This window comes from Andrena cerasifolii, chromosome 10 (assembly GCF_050908995.1).
Source record: "Andrena cerasifolii isolate SP2316 chromosome 10, iyAndCera1_principal, whole genome shotgun sequence".
NCBI lineage: Eukaryota > Metazoa > Arthropoda > Insecta > Hymenoptera > Andrenidae > Andrena > Andrena cerasifolii.
The window spans coordinates 953,936-971,605 of NC_135127.1; the positions used below are offsets into that span (position 1 = coordinate 953,936).

The 17,670-nt window shown below is 49.2% G+C and overlaps 1 long non-coding RNA gene across 1 annotated transcript in view; it reads left to right on the top strand.

Moving 5' to 3' along the window:
* Window positions 1-17,232, top strand: part of LOC143373964 (uncharacterized) — a 126,218-nt gene extending 108,986 nt beyond the window's left edge. The window contains exon 3 of the long non-coding RNA XR_013086574.1: window positions 17,038-17,232. This is a non-coding gene — a long non-coding RNA (uncharacterized LOC143373964). The remainder of the gene's footprint in view (window positions 1-17,037) is intronic.
* The last annotated feature ends 438 nt before the right edge of the window (window positions 17,233-17,670 follow it).

Consider the following 17,670-nt stretch of genomic DNA (forward strand, 5'->3'; position numbering starts at 1 on the left):
ACGTCGCGTAGTCTCGACTGAACGATTCAGCTCTTCGGGGTTCTCTCTATCGGGGATTTAGCGATCCTGCGACGGTATTCGCCCTCGAACTCCCTCCGTCGCGACTTCGCACTCGGCCATTCTGCGACGATGTTCGCCCTCGAAGTCCCTTTGTCGCAGCTCAGCAACTCGGCGCACTCCAGGCGCCTCCACGTTACTCCGGTGGTGCCTGCGCTCCTAGGGACGCCACTCGCCAACAACTCAACTGCATGGATCCCTGACTGTTACCCAGAGCCGTACACCCACCCTTGGTGTGGTCCGTGCACTCCCGGACGTCCCTGCGTCCTTGCCGGAGTCGCACCTCCACCACCAACACTCCGACGCTCCCTCTATAGCGTCCTAACTCGGCCTCTTGAGATGACGATTCCCCGAATCCGACGAGCCCCTCGATTCTTTTTGCACTTCCAAGTTGAATCGGCATTGCTGAACGATGTATCGGGATAACGTTCGACGACTCACGCCGTCCCCACAGAAAACCGTTCCTTTCCGTCTCAGGAGATGTCAAAACGTCAATTTTTTTCGATACTGGTGAAAGAGCTAACTTCAGTGCGTACTCATTTCCATTTGACGTACGCTCGCATTACTTTTAACGGTAACCGTCCCTTGCCGTTTATTACGTTACCCAATGGGAACGATACAATCAAAATTCGGATTCCTTTCCGTAGGTCGGCTTCCCGAGCTTTCAGAGCCGACCTAGCAACGGCCTCTTAGTTCCCCTCTCCAGCAGCATCCCCGCCGAAGCCTCGAAAGCGCTCCGATGTCGGCGGTCTTCGACCGCCGTCGCCGCTCCGCTGCTCCTATGTCTATCCCCCGATGTCGGCGGGCCTTGATCTCCGTCGCCGCTGCGACAGGCCCTCGCTGGTCAGCAACTATTCCGGATGCTGAACCCTCTTTCGTCGTTGAAAAGGGACTCGCGTCGCTCGCAACGGCTCCTTGCGCCTTGCACACAACGGCTTCTTGCGTAACACCTCAACAGCTCCTCGCGTTTCTTCTGGATTCGGGGCTAGGGATCCCACTTCTGACACCAATGTTGCGCCGGAGTGTTTCCACCGCAGGCTACCCCGACGCAACGGGTAGAATAATATGTGGGGGCACACATTGAACAGACGCGAGTGCACAACTCAACTATATTTCCATATACGGAGCTATATCGGAATACAGGAATACAACCCGCACGTCCGAATGCAATGGCCTTCGGTATAAGGCAGTCTTCTTCCCTTATGTTGATCGTCTTGGGTGGGAAACGAAACAGCGCCAGCGCCAATACGCGAAGCTGATATCACATGCTTATCCCACCGCTTATATAAATTGTGGTTCTAATCAGTAACTACCTGTGAAGCACGCGAGAATATATGTATAATATTGATGAGATGTAAAAGAAAACACAAAATAATAGTGGAAATATTATTTATGTATGCACTAATTATGCTAAATTCAAGCAGTGTTATAACGAATGTTATGTATAAACGTATTTCTTTATGTAGTATTTACAAAATATACATAAATTATATTACAAAATATACACATAAAATATAAAACTTAATATTACAGTTGAAGTATAATATAATATCCATATAAACAGGAACATAGATATATACACATTAACAACTATAATATAATCAATGCTTGTAGTAGCTGCATCGCTAGGTACAGAAATTGATGCTCCAGCCTTCCGTTGCATATTCGTGCTATGCGTCATAGTGCTAGCGTGACTTTGCTTGGAGCGGATCCTCAGTTTCTTCAAGCCACAACTGAAACTGTGGGTCCTTTAGCTATCCTTGGCAAAATGTTTGCTTCCATTGTTTCTTTGCTCCTTTTGGTTTCTTTATAGGGGGGAGATAAAGCTGCCATCGCCTATTCATAAAATACTAATTATTATTCATAAACTATTAAAAAAACAATTTGAATAAAGTAATCACTGAAAAAGAAAGTTAAATTAAAGATATATCTTACTTGAATCAGTCTCTGTATCAAAGCTCCTAATAGCTGCATCGTTGGGTGCAGCAATACTGGTATCAATACCTTGTGACGAAGTCACGTCACGCGCCGCGCCAGCTTACGCCGCCGAACCGATAAGCCGAGTTCAAACCGCGGGACGGCTCGCGAACGAAAATGTACGGCCTCTCAATATAAAGGCCGCGGCGAGCAATATTGACAGCTCTTGTACCGCATGTGTTAGTGGCTTCGCTGCCGGACCATACACCCAAGACGCTCATTTTTGTTATCCGTGAGGTGTGCACGCGTCGACCATAGTCACGCTATGCCGATTACCAGCCTCTTTCCGAAATAGGCCGAGAGCAATCTTGCGCCCTACTTTGCCAGTGAGGTGTCTTCGCGCCCAGTAGGCCAGAGCCCTATTGCACATTGGAATTTCATTGTACGAATCCCGCACGTCGCGCCTTCTAGGCCGCCCAGGGCAGAACGTTCGACAAACTCCACATCCTCCGTCCCCCACCCCGTAGCAAACGCCGCCGCCGCGATCGAACGTGCCAGCAGCGCGAATGGCGTTCAGAATTGTAAGCCAAACACAATAAATTACTATTCTTATTTAACTGCGCCTCTGATCATTCGTCGAACCTGGCCTTACCGACTGAGTCGGCATCTAACTCCTTCTCCTTCCCACCGGTAACCGTCTCGCAAACCGGAGACGGCCACAAATTGGCGCCCGAACAGGGACTTGAAAAGGAGAAGGACGAATGAATCAGAGCGTGAGCTGGGTCTACGAGCTGAGAAAAGCAGACCTAGTCAAAGTCGCGGAGTACTACGAGCTCGACGCCACTGGCACGCTCGACGAGCTAATACAGAGAGTCACTGCATACTGCCGAGAACCCAACATGGCCGCGCCCAAACTCACCGGCCAAAGCAGCGAAAGTACCAGCCCGCCAGAAACTGCACCCGGCACCGGACACATCCTGCTCACACACAGCCCGGGTATCAGCATGATTGCCCCCGAGGCTACACCCATGGAGCGGATCCGGAGGTAGGGGACCCGCTATGACGGCGGCCCGGGAGCCGCCGAATTCATACAACGGCTGGGTGACCTCCAACGAAGCTATATGGTCACCCCCACCCAAATCATACAGTGCCTCTCCGAGATCCTGAAGGGGAGAGCGCTGGGCTGGTATCGCTGCTGCCGTACGGAATGGCAGTTGTGGGACGATTTTGTCACGGACTTCCGAGCCTTCTTCCTCGCCGCCTGTTTTGACCGTGAATTTACATTTCGCGTAACTCATGTACGTAGACGAAATTTCTTGTGTCAATTCGCGATCTACGCCTCCAACGGCAAATTAATGGCGGTGGAGAAGGTTGCGTTAAATAAATAGAAGCACAAGTATGGAAAACAAAATAACAGTGTATTAAATAATAACGGTATAGATATAAATGTCTTTACGCTTGATGCGTCTTAAAGAACGGTCTTTTCTAGAATACGATTGACTCGTCGGAAAATGTTAGCCACAAGCAAAAGCATCTCCTACAGTCTCTGTGCGGGTGGAGCCCTATTCCTTTCTCCCAATTATCAACAGCTTATTGGTGATCGCCTAATGTAGGCGTAACCTTTGCTCTGCGGTTCAGTCCCCAAGGAGAGAGTAAAAAATCTCCCAGGACGACCGTCTATACACTCCTCCAAACACTGTCCAGACGTCCGAGTTACAATGTTTGGGTCCTAGACTATCTGGCGCCTGCCAGAGTAAACCCTTGCTAATTTATGAGTCCCGTTATCGGAGACGAAACACCGCCGAAGACGAAGACGAGCTCGAGGAAACGATCACGCGGTGCGTCCAACGGCCACAGGAAACGGCCACCGACTTCATATTGAACCTGTTCCCGTTGATGCAAAATACCCTACTTCAAATCCCTGACAGAACTGATGAAGTTAGCCGCCGACCAAGATAAAGTCACGGCCGAAGAAAAAGAAGCCGCCAGACCGGAACGGCGACAAGAGCGACGTACGATCCAGCCACGAACACACCACCTTGCCGAGGTACAGGCGGACTGTGATCGAGATACGTGTTGTTGGAGGTGCGGCCAACGCGGCCATCGCCACCAGGAATGCCGAAGAGCAAGCAAACTCTTCTGCTCGTTTTGTGGCACCGCCGGACGCACCACTAGAGAGTGCAATTGCAACCCGATCTCGAGAAACGAGGCAGGGCGCGGTCAACGAGGCGACCGCACAAACGCCCCGACGCCACAGCCTCGGTCGAACAATTAGACGAGGACCCCCGACTGTACCTCGCCTTCCAAGTCGGTAATATGCGCTGGTAGGCACTGGTCGACACCGGAGCAACCAGATCATTTGTCCGACCAGATGTCGTCACCGCCTGCCAACGACAAGGGCATGCTCTCGGGCCTGCTACATTCACGGCCAGCGTCGCCGACGGCGCCGAACTACCGCTGCAAGGCGAAATGACGCTCCCCGCTTACATCAACGGGCAGGCGGTCCAACACACATACGCTGTGCTCCCCGGATTATCGCACGCCGCATTGCTAGGCATAGACGTCCTAACAAAAATGGGCCTGGAAGTGCAAATCGGTAAGCAACGCTGGACCGGCCACGCCGAAACCGCGGCCGTGGAAGCCCCTGGCATTCGCCGATGCACGCCAGCTCAGGAAGCCGCTCTGCAATAACTCTTGAATGAAGAGTTACCGCCATTCCGAGCGTTGCGAGGAATAACTCGCCTCACTGAGCACCGTATACGCCTAAAGGCGACTGAACCGATCAAGCAGCGATATTCGCCCAGGAACCCAGCCACCCAGGCCCTGATCAACGAAGCGGTAGACCAAATGCTGGCCGACGGGGTGATCGAGCCTTCCAGCAGCCCGTGGAGCTCCCCCGTAGTTATGGTCGTCAAGAAAGGCAGCAAGAGGAAAAAGCGATTCTGCATCGACTTCCGCAGAGTCAATGCTGTCACCGAAAAGGACACTTACCCGCTGCCACAAGTGCAGGAGAATAATTTTGTTGCAGACGCCTTCTCCCGACAAGGCGAGATCGCCCATGTAAACACCGACGGGCCCAAGGAATGGTGCGAGGCCAAGAAGCGAGCCGTCGAGGAGACACCGCTCCTCCACCCGGATTACCAGATTCGTGGCGACGACTTATACCGCCACTTTCCAGACACGACCGGTGGTCATCCGGAAGACGAGTGGAAGCAGTGCGTACCGCGGTCACGGTGCGACGAAATCCTACGGGCCAATCATGATACCCCCACGGCCGGACATCTTGGCATCAGCAAGACAACTGCCCGCTTGGCCCGAAAATACTATTGGCCAGGAATGTTCCGGGATGCCGCCGGGTACGTCCGGCAATGTCGAAAGTGCCAAGAGTATAAGGTACAGCAGCGCGCCCCGGCGGGGCTCTTGCACACCACGCCAGCCGGCTCAGTATCAGCTGATCTCGTGGGCCCGTTACCGCGGTCGAAGAAAGGTAATACCGTGATACTCGTAATGTAGGATAAATTCACGAAATGGATCGAATTGCAACCCTTCCGACAAGCCACCGCACCGGCCGTCGCCAAGGCATTCCGAGAACGAGTCGTAATGCGTTTCGGATGCCCGCGCCGAGTAATTACCGATAATGGTAAACAGTTCGAGAGTAGAGACTTTACTACCCTGCTGCGAGAATACGGCATCGACCATCGTAAGACGTCACCATACACACCACAATGCAACCCCGTGGAGAGAGCAAACCGAGTGATAAAAACAATGATCGCTCAGTTTACAGACGAGGATCATACGACCTGGGATCATTGGCTACCAGAGATCGCATTCACCTACAACACCGCCCGGCATGAGGCCACCCAGAGTACACCGGCTGCACTGAATTTTGGTCGGGAATTAACGACCCCCGGAGACCCCTCGACCACCGAAGTACCAGTCGAGGAACCGACCGAAGAAGACACCCGGAAATGGCAACAACGGTTGACGGATATCAAGGACCGCATCGAACTCGTACGGTGGAATCTGGCGCGAGCCCACCAGAACCAGAAGCACCATTACGACCTACGGCACCGGGACTGGCGACCCCAAATTAATGACAAGGTGATGAAACGCGAACACCACTTGAGCGCCGCGGCGAAACAATTTAACGCCAAATTGATGCCAAAATTCGCAGGCCCCTACATAGTCACCAAGTTTACAGGGCCGAACGTCGTGGTGCTAAAAGGCGTGCGCGGCAAGACGATGCGCGCGCACCTCAGCGATCTGGAACCGTGCGAGGATCGAGAACCGAAAACCGGCGCCGACAGCGCCACCCTGACCGCTATAAAAGTCACGGCAAAGGAGCCCCAGGAAACAATTGGCAATCAGCATGATGCGTGCAGCAACTACTACAAATTGGACTAGAGGCAGCCAATGCACATAATGTGCGCATGCATATTTGTCCCTTTACGTGCGCTTCTGTATTTCGAATTCGGGTACTCGGATTCTATCTGGAGATTTCATCTCCCACCATCCTAATTGTTCCAGAGAAGAATTTGTTCCATCGGGCTATCCGAAAGTTTTGTTTACTGCAGAATTTGAGCAATTGCGCACCTATTTCGGTATCTTCTCCATGATTTAAGACGTATTTCTGCCGTTATACGAATCCCTCAGTAGCGTCGATAGTTAAATTCTTATTCTAATTCATATTTTAGATTTTTTACGCTATTGGGTTTTCATATGCTCTGTACGATTGGTTTCGTACAGCCCAGGTACTAGGGATTGAAGGTAATATACATTGGTTCCGTATTGGAGCTCGAATTACAGGAAATAACGGGAGGGCAAGCTTCTGGCGATGGTCAGGAGCGCAGCTCCGTGAAGGTATCGACTCCGCTGGCGGGTGGGGCCTCTGACCCATCAGCTGGTGTCCACTGGTTTCCTTGGTGTTCGTGCGGTTGACTAGCTGGTGTGCGGCTAGTTGGCCGCTACCTCCTTCGTACGGGTTCTCCTGCTCGCTGCTGCTGTTCGTCGATTCTTGACTTGATCTCTTCTTATCGTAGATTACGAAAATAATGCCTTATCGGCGATGCGTTGTGTACGAGGTGGTTATAATCGCTGGAAGTAGATAATAGTAAATATTATATGATTTATGGTTTAAAGGGTTAATTAATAGTAGACTCCACGTCGCAGGACGTGACACACTGTAACACTATACTAACATTCTATCGTTTAATCTAGTGTCTCATTTACATCCATTACAACACACGCGCACATCAGGGAACGACTCCTAACGAAATTTTATAACTTTTTTGGTTCCTGAAATTCTTCAACCTGAGCTTTTTTATTCTTCCTGAACAGCGGCAATTATTGAAAACGAAGACCATATTTTATGAGTTTTACAGGACGAATTGCTGCTTGCTCAGCGAAATTTGGTAAGCAGCTATGTAAAGGAAAATTAAGTTATGTATTATACGCGCCCGGGGTAAATTACAGTTTTGAAGGCTATTAAATACAATCGCAGGCTTTCATACATCTTCTGGATTAGAGTATAGCTGTAAATTTATTATTATAAGAACATGTTCGAAAAATTTAGGAGTAAAAGCCTTTAAAAAATAACAATGCGCGTCATGTATTTGCTTCCTTTCTCATTGTTGTGTATGACATCCTCGTTATATTGGCGACACTGTCTTTCGAGTTTTCTCTGCGTGCCAATAGGTGGCGTCGGGTGGTGTCTCGGTCGTCGTCGCTTCGTGGTCGCGCCGTTTGGTACATCGTTGTTACGTCTCCCGGAATAAACTCTTTTCACCCAATGATACGTGCGTCCAGTATTTTCCATGTCAACCAGTATTTCGCATAGCATCTAGTCAGGATATAAAAGTGGTGTCAGAAGTGGGATACTGCCGATCTGTGCGGAGTGAGGGAGAGGAAAAGCGAGTGTCGTGTCGACATCACCATTGACCACGCGCGTGGCCAGTCCGCGGCAAAGATGGAAGTGCCGCCAGAATTGTTACAGGCGTTCGCGGGATTGCTCGCAAACGCGATGCAGGCGTCTGCGACGAGTGCCGCCACCGCGGGAGGTGGCGAGGGAGCTAATGGCGTGGCGGCCGGCGCGCCGCCGAAGCCACGGCCATTTTCCATGACGGCGTACCGCTTGACCGACGGAACGACAGTTGAGGACTACTTCAAGCGCTTCGATTGGGCTCTCCAGCTGAGTCGCGTTCCGCAGGACCAGTATGCGAATTATGCCCGTGTCTACATGGGTGTGGAGCTGCACAAGGCAGTCAAATTTTTGGTGAGTCCGCGTTTGCCGGAGGACCTTACATACGCTGAGCTGCGTAGTACGCTCATTGGTCACTTCGATAGGGCAAAAAATAAATACGCCGAGAGTATCAAGTTTCGACAGATCGCGCAACATAAAGGCGAAACCGTCGCCGAGTTCGCCCTAAGACTGAGACAGGGCGCCGCCTATTGTGAGTACGGCGAGTTCATAGACCGAATGCTGATAGAACAATTTCTGCACGGCCTCGAATCTCGTGAGACGTGCGACGAGATTATCGCGAAGAAGCCGGCAACCTTTACCGAGGCGTACGAAATCGCGCATACGCTCGAGGTGGGGACGCCAAAGGCCCCAATGACACGTGATGCGACGAACAGGTTGGGATTCGCGCCACCGCGAACCAGGCGAGGTGTGAAAGGGCCCCCGCGGAACAGATCGGTCTCGCGCGGTCGGAATTCGCAACAGAACGGGCGCGGTGCATCGCGGAAAACCGAACGGGGCGTCGGGAACGAGCACCCGCCGTGTGACAGATGTGGAGGTCCACATTCACGGGACTACTGTAGGTTTCGCGAGGCGAAGTGCAATAGCTGCGGGAAGCAAGGACACATCGCAAGAGTCTGTAGATCGAAAAGACCGGCGCAGACTGCAGACCAAATTACAGAGACCGAGTTACCGGCGGACCAGATTGACGTCCTGCAACGTCTGAACGAGGTGCATGACATTCGCGTCGTGACGTCCACGGCCAAGCGAATGATTAACGTTCAGATCGACGGGTGCGGCTTGCAGATGGAGCTCGATACTAGTGCTCCTTGCGGAATTATCAGCGAAAAGGTTCTGAGAACGATTAAACGGAATTTTGTTTTGCAGGCAACCGATAGACAGTTTGCTAGCTACACGGGCCATCGCGTCCGCTGCATTGGCCGCATCCCGGTCAATGCAACGGTCGGTACTACAACTCGAAGACTAAACCTTTATGTTGTTGATGGGGATCTGGAAACACTTTTTGGCCGAGAGTGGATCGCGCAATTCGTGGGCGAGATAAACTTCGTCAACTTGTTCTCTGACTCGGAGCGGGTGCACAGGATGGCGACGGTGGCGCCGTCTTTGGGGTCGGAGCAGGAGAACCAACTCAAGCAACTCTTAACCCACTATGATGATGTCTTCAGTGAGACGCCAGGGAAGCTGGTGGGCCCCCCCGCGAGGGTACATTGGAAACCGGGAGCAGCGCCGGTTCTTTGCCGAGCGCGAGAGATACCGTTGGCATTACGGACAGCATACGCAAGGGAAATCGATGCCAAAATCGCGTCGGGTTTCTACAAAAGAGTCAAGCACTCGGAATGGGGTTCAACAACACATGTCGTGGTCAAGAAAAATGGGAAGTTGCGTATCACGGGCAACTACAAGCCCACATTGAACCCGCGCATCGTGATCGATGAGCATCCGATCCCAAGGGCGGAGCACCTGTTCAACCGAATGAAAGGGGCCAAGCTGTTCTGTCATTTGGACGTGACCGACGCATACACGCACCTACCGGTCGACGAGGAGTTTGGTCAGGCTTTGACCCTCAATACTCCAACGCACGGGTTAATTCGCCCAACCCGAGCGGTTTACGGGGCGGCGAATATCCCCGCTATTTGGCAACGGAGAATGGAAACGGTCCTGCAGGATCTTCCCAACGTCCTAAACTTCTTCGACGACATCCTTGTCTTCGCCGACAGTTTCGATAGCTTGATCGTGGCTCTTGGGGCTACTCTGGAAAGGGTTAAATCGCAGGGATTGAAGCTGAATCGAGCAAAATGCGTGTTTGCCATACCATCCGTGGAGTTCCTGGGGCATAGAATAGATGCTGAGGGTATCCATAAATCAGACAAACACGTGGAAGCTGTGCGCAATGCACCAAAACCGGCCACACCTGAAGACTTACAGTTGTTCCTGGGTAAGGCAACATACTACAGGTCCTTCATTCCAGATCTGTCCACCAGGAATCGACCGCTCCGAGACATACTTCTGGCAGAGCCGTTCGCATGGTCGTCGGCTGCTGAGCAGGCGTACGAGGACATCAAGAGGGCCTTACCTTCCCCAGGGGTCCTCATGCCGTATGATCCTGCGCTTCCCCTGTTGTTGGTGACGGATGCCAGCAAGACGGGCTTGGGTGCGGTCTTGTCCCACCGACTGAGCGACGGACGAGAGCGCCCAATCGCTTATGCAAGTCGGACAATGAGTGCAACCGAGCAGCGTTATCCGCAGATAGATAAGGAGGCACTGGCTATTGTCTGGGCGGCCCAGAAATTTTTTCACTACCTCTATGCACGCCACTTCACGCTAATTACGGACCACAAGCCGCTGACACAAATCTTGCACCCGGAGAAGTCACTGCCAGTGCTGTGCATTAGTCGTATGGCTAATTATGCCGACTATTTATCACATGTCGACTACGAGGTAATATTCAAACCTACGAAAGCCAACGCAAACGCCGATTACTGCTCTCGTGCACCGCTGCCTACGACAGTAGGCACCATAAATCAATTGTCCTCGGGAAGGGAGGAAGAAATAATGGAGCTGGACGAATTCGACCAATTCGTGCTGGGTCAGGTGAAGCAGCTTCCTGTAAGCGCGGACAACATCGCTCGAGAAACAAGAAGGGATCCGGATCTAGGTAGGATAGTCCAGCTGTTGGAAGCCGGCCGGGACATTGCGCGGCACGGTTATAAGGCACCCGAGGTCAAGTATACCCTGGCTGCCCGCTGCTTGTTGTTTGAGCACCGAGTTGTCGTGCCGCCGTCTCTGCAGCGGCCAATCCTCGATGACTTGCATGCGGCTCACATAGGAATGGTGAAGATGAAGGGATTGGCCAGATCGTTTGTCTTTTGGCCTCGAATCGACGCGGATATTGAGCGCGTAGCCAAATCATGCGCATGCTCCACCGAAGTTTCGAGAGCATCACTGGGAGTACCCCAATGCTCCTTGGGAAAGGGTACACATCGACTACGCGGGTCCTGTCGCGGGCGCGATGCTGTTGATAATTGTCGACGCGTATAGTAAATGGCTGGAAGTCAAGACGACTAACTCGACAACGTCGGCCTCAACAATTGCAATGCTGGACGAGCTGTTTGCAGCCTACGGCGCTCCGGTCACCGTCGTCTCCGATAATGGGACGCAATTTACTTCCGAAGAATTTAAGAGTTTCCTACAAGCCAGTGGGGTCAAATATCATAAGCGTACGGCGCCCTACCACCCATCAATGAATGGCCAGGCTGAGAGGTACGTGCAGACGGTCAAGGACGCTCTTCAGGCGATGTCAACCACACTGGGCTCGCTGCAGCGGAACCTGAACGAGTTCCTGCGCCAATATCGCAAAGCCCCGCATTCGACTACCGGGCAGCCCCCTGCGCGATCCTTCCTGGGGCGGGATATACGCTCTCGCCTTGATGTAGTGAGACCGGACGACATGTACACGAGAATCTCAGAGAGGCAGCGTGCCGGGTTCGATGCCACGTTCCGCACATTCCAACCTGGCCAGTCAATCTATTGTCTTTCAGGTAACTCGCGGATGGACAGGTGGATTCCGGGGACAATTGTCGCTCGCCTGGGAGACCTTCATTACGAGATCGACTACTTGAGCAAACGTTTTAAAAGGCACGTCGATCAAATCCGGAGACACCAGCCGGGCCAAGCAGCAAACCAATCAACTGCCGGCGTCCAGGCGCAGGACAGAGATGACACGGTTGTGGGGTCGCCACGTAGAATACGCTTCTATGGGGATTCGGCGAGACCGGTTGCAGATCCGTCACCGGTCGTGGCAGCGACACCGGGGGCGCAACCTGTGACTTCAGCAACGCCGGCTGCCCCGGTGAATCCGGCCCGTGGCCCACCAGAGCGTCGGATTCAGACGACTCCCCATCTTCCACGGAGATCGACGCGTGTCCGACGCCCTATCTTGAGATTCGCACCGGGTATATAACCCTGATTTGCGAACGTAATTAAATAATCAACTCACTATTACCATTCTTGTAGATATTAAGCTATTTTTGTATGCGAGCCATTCCTAAACGGGAGAGGAAGTGTTGTGTATGACATCCTCGTTATATTGGCGACACTGTCTTTCGAGTTTTCTCTGCGTGCCAATAGGTGGCGTCGGGTGGTCTCTCGGTCTTCGTCGCTTCGTGGTCGCGCCGTTTGGTACATCGTTGTTACCTCTCCCGGAATAAACTCTTTTCACCCAATGATACGTGCGTCCAGTATTTTCCATGTCAATCAGTATTTTGCATAGCATCTAGTCAGGATATAAAACTCATCTTCGGTTTCGACTCTACCAAAAACCCTCCGGATGTGCTGTTCGCTTCGAGATTGAGTCCGTTGCGTTGATTGCGTTTCATGCAGTGAGTAGTGTTGGCTAGAAGCGTAATTTGTGAATCACGAGTGATCTGGTCACGTTCGTTCCCAATCACGGTAATTTTTCACAGTGATCCGTGATTTTCGTGATCGCTTCTGATTGGTGTAGGCAGCGGGGGCGTCCGGAAACTTTTTTCCAGGAAGGGAAGGGGGCTACTTTGGGATGATGGTAAAGAAAAATATACCCCTCTTGCTTTTTTTTAAACCCATTTTATAATATCAATTTAGGTTGTGAGGGTACCTGGAGGAAAGGGGGTGGAGTATTTTTAACGGAAATGTAGGGGGAATGAGCAGGGGGGGGACATTTACAGGAGGGAGAAGTATTACAGTGATACATTATGTGGTAGGAATAATGACGTACGGGAGAAGGTGGGAGAAGGGGTTAGGTTTTAAGTTAGAATGTAAGGTAGATGATAAGGACTAGGTTAAGGTAGATGTAAGGGATAAGATGTAAGAGGATTGAGAAGTGTATAGGAGACTATAATCCCTAGGGGATTAATAAATGAACTATTACTGGTGCCAATGTTGCGTACGCAAATGCTCGTACGTAGTTGCCCAACCGTTCACGTATAAATAAAATACTTGGACTCACGTTCGAACGGAATGGAAAAAACGTAATAAATGAATCAGGGAATCACACTAATTACAACTAACTATATTAAGAAGAATAAATTGTACAAAGATAAGTTGACTGGTGTTGTCTCTTTGAGCGATCGTTTTGAAGTGACCATGGCGTCACCCACTTACCCGCACGAAGCCCCGGAAGCAGAAACGCTGTCGCTGCAGGCGTCGAAAAACTGACGCTTGAATTGGCCATCTGATTGGTCCTTTAAACGCGCGAAACTCGCGCGGGAGCGGGGAGACACATCAGGAGAAAGGAAGCTTGGGTTTTCCCCAAACTCGCGGCTTAGCCGCTCGCCACGTACTCCTCTCGTCGTGCTTTATGACCCTTTACCAGGCCTGCGAAGCCGTCATCTGGTCGGGGGGGGGGAGGGGCAACTGCCCCTTCTGCCCCCCCCCCCTCCATGTGGACGCCTATGGCTGGCAGGACAGTGATCGTTTCTGATTGGTGGAGAGCATACCTGCTCTTTGCACGCGCCACATAATCCCAATTTCTAATTTCTCTCGAAACATTCTCAAGTCCTCACTGTCCTTATAGAATCTCAGTTGTATATTTTGAACCAATGTAATCGTTCTTGATCTATTTAAATTAACGAATATTTCTTCACTTTAGTAAAAAAGTATAAAGTATATATGTGTTTAGGATTAAGCTTTCGGATCGCGCCTCACTTTAGCCAAACAAATGCTCGCGGTAAAACTCGGTGAACTTCTCTAAGCTAATGGTTTATTTTACACTGTGTACACTGGTTACGTTCTATAAATACCTTAATCAACAAATAAGCGTCCTTATTCTAATTAAGCATGCACAAGAATTAGGCGTTAGCGTAATTAAGCGTTAGAATATTTAAGCGTTTCGAAGAGTTTAGCGTTTAGGAGAATTTAGCGGTGAAGCGATCTGCAGTTTAGCGCACAAGTACAACAGCGAAGCACACAGCGATATGTAAAAGAAGCGTAAGCGACGGAATTCCCAGGGCGAATGGACGAGGGGACCGACGTCGGTTTCCGAGAAACGTGATCGTCTCCCTATCCATAGATAGCCGATCGACGGAAGAGAGCGGTGATCGACGCTCCGCATGAGCAGGTAGGCTGTGCCGGGAATCATCGCCGTCTGAAGCGATCCAGCTCGGGTGATGGCGCTAAGATGTCGCGTTCCCGAACAATATCAATAATTTAGCCAATCAAATCAGTGCGTACATACATTGACTATTTATGAATGTATATACTATATATTCGCTGAATTAGCACACTTTGACCCTAACACAAGCTATATTCAAGTATTTTATAAAAAAAATAACTCAATCATGATCAAGAATTAGCACATGTTGACTGTAACACAAGCTATATTGAAGTATTTTATAAAAAATAATTCAATCATGATCAAGAATTACGATCACAGTATTCACAGTGAGTAAATTCACTCGAGGTAGTAAAATCATCATCACCGTTGTGATTTAACTTAATACGTTTCGTATCGCATTACCAGGGAAATATCTCGATATATCTGGATGTACGGAAGTCAAATTTTAATCATTCTCTAAGTCATAAACCATTTTTAGTGCCTTCAGATAAACTAAATGTAGGTAGCTACTTAAACACAGATGTTTCAGTATGCAATAAAGTAACAGCATCTATGATATCCTCTATAAGCCAGGTATTTCGGGATTATCAGTACACACACCACGCTATATTTGCCAACCCATTTCAGAAATTCATATTAATCAGAGGAAATGATATACGTGTATTTCCTATGCAGGGATAGAAAGTTGGCGTCTGGGAGGAATGCTGGTCCAATTGGTCATGTCCTCCCTATGGCCCACCTTTTCTCACACTATCTATACAAAGGGCGTTCATATTTTTACTATTGGTCGCAATGATAACTACCCTCAATCTCATATCGTGTGAGAAAAAACAAACAGGACGCGGAGATAGCGAATGACTCAGCGATGTTAAAAGTGATGGCGGAACTGTGGTAGGGAAGCCACGGCGGAAAATTTCCGTCATTTCATTTCAAACACAGTTTCCAGCAATCGGTGACCGCGATATAGTGAACCCCTTCAAACATCTCAAGCCACGAACCAAGATACTGCGAGCCCTGCGATGTTCCCTTAAAGGCCGAACAAAGCGCAGGCACCCTTGCCGTACACAGACTGCTTCTCACGACTCCTGAAGCGGGTTCCCGGGGCTGAGAATTACCGTATGTCAGCAGGCGACCGAGTCGATGCATCCTGCTTTCTGCGCGCTAAGAAAACAGATGCCACAATTCTCTTATTTTCAAAATATAAGACTTCATTATCCATCCTGTCCACTTCGGGACCTACAACTGATGTCTTATCTGCGCAGATAAGCACCCTTTCCAGGTGCCTCGAATCAGGATCGGAATCCGTGTCCATCAATATAGCTTGTGTCTGGGAATAAGGGTTCGGATGTGACTCAACAGGATTTCGTGAAAGTGCATCAGCATTAGCATTGACTTTACCAGGTGTGTACACTATGTTATAATCATATTCATTTAGTCTAATTCGCCATCTCATTATTTTGAACGTAGGATCCTAGGCATTATGTAACCATACTAATGGACGGTGATCAGTGACTAAAGTGGACTGTTATCCGTATAAATATGGCCGGAAATGCTCGACAGCAAATAAAACGGCTAATAATTCCTTTTCTACAGTGGAGTAATTGGTCCAATCGGCCCTTGACTCAGGATAGCACCCACAGCAAAATTGGAAGTATCAGTGGTAACAAGAAATGGTTGCGAAAATTTTTGAAATTGTAATAAAGGCTCTAAACAAATAATATCCCTTAAAGTTTCAAAAGCAACCCGAGTTTCCGAAGTCCAACAAGAAGGAATATCCTGTTTAAAAGTCTCGTCAAAGGTTTTGCAATTTTTGCCGTGATCCAAATAAATCTCCTATAGTAGCCCACAAGTCCCAAAATTTGCTTTATATTTCTCTTAGTTTTTGGTATCGGAAACTGTTTTACAGCCCGAACCTCGTCAGGATTGGGTTTCACTCCTCCATTTGTAATAACGTGCCCTAAATAGGATATTTCCCTCTGCAAGAAACGGCACTTCTCGGGTTGAAGGTTTAAACTCGAATTTTATAACCGCGCCAAAAGGTTCTTTAATTTACGGGCATGTTCTTCGAGTGAATCAGCATAAATGACAATGTCATCCATGTAAACAAAAAGCTCTACTCCTTGCAATCTGGTTAATACTAAATCCATGACCCTTTGAAAAGTTGCTGGCGCGTTCTTGAGGCCAAAGGGCATTCTGTTAAATTCATAATGGCCATGGGGAGTAGAAAAAACAGTTCTGTCCTTAGACGTGGGATCTACCGGAATCTGGTGAAGCCCAGAAGCCACATCCAAAGTACTAAAATACTTGGCTCCTCCTAATTGGTCTAATATTTCGCTTATATTAGGGAGAGGGAAAGCGTCCCCTACTGTCTTCTTATTTAATTTTCTATAGTCAATGACCATTCGCCATCGTGGCTCTCCAGAGGAATTTGATTTTTTTGGAACGATCCAGACCGGGGGATTATACGGGGTTTCTCGTTCTTTCCGCCGTATATTTTTTAATTCATCTTGTGCATTTTTTATATCTAAACTTTGCTCATACGCGGCTTTTATTAAATTAATCAACTCTTCTACGATTTTAGGTTCATTCCCATCAATTATCCTGCTATAATCGCGTTTCTGCATTCTATTGCGTATTAAGGTCAACAAATAAAATTTATCCTCAAGTCTAACCAAAGAATTAGCGAGTCTACACTGGCTAATAAAATTAGTAATAGAGCTTGGTTTCCCGTCGAAATGTGGAATGAACTTCGCAATCAAATCAAAGGACATGCGCAATGCAACTTTAGGAGTCCCCGAAGATGACACCGACGCATCTGCTACCACCGTCCTACTGGATGGAATAGATCCATTATCCGGAAGAGACATATTAAATCTCGGAAGAGGACTAGATTGTACCCCCACCAAGCGTAACGCGTTGTTGTATACCAACGTTGTTTAAATCTATATAAAGTATTAGTCAGCGCGTTAGTTTTCCAGATAGCAATAGTAAGCATCCTGAAGTCCTTCTTTTATGACCTTATCCGTACCCTATTACTCATCCTTGAACCTCGATCTCTATGCCTCATCCCTTAACGACCGTTAAACTCAGGACAACCCCCACTTTTCAGCTTACCGAAAACCGTACATATATATATTACACGCAATTCTTCCAGTTAGAAGTACTTGAGCACTTCAGTCCGAATAGTCTGGACACGAGAATCTAGTTCTGAATCTATAATCTAGTATTTATCTGTAATCGTCTTAGTTTCCGTTATTTGTATAAAGTTATTTAATAAAATAAAAGTAATACGAAAAATACGGAATACAACAGCGTCGGGTTGAAATTCAGAAGTGAACGCTGGCACACT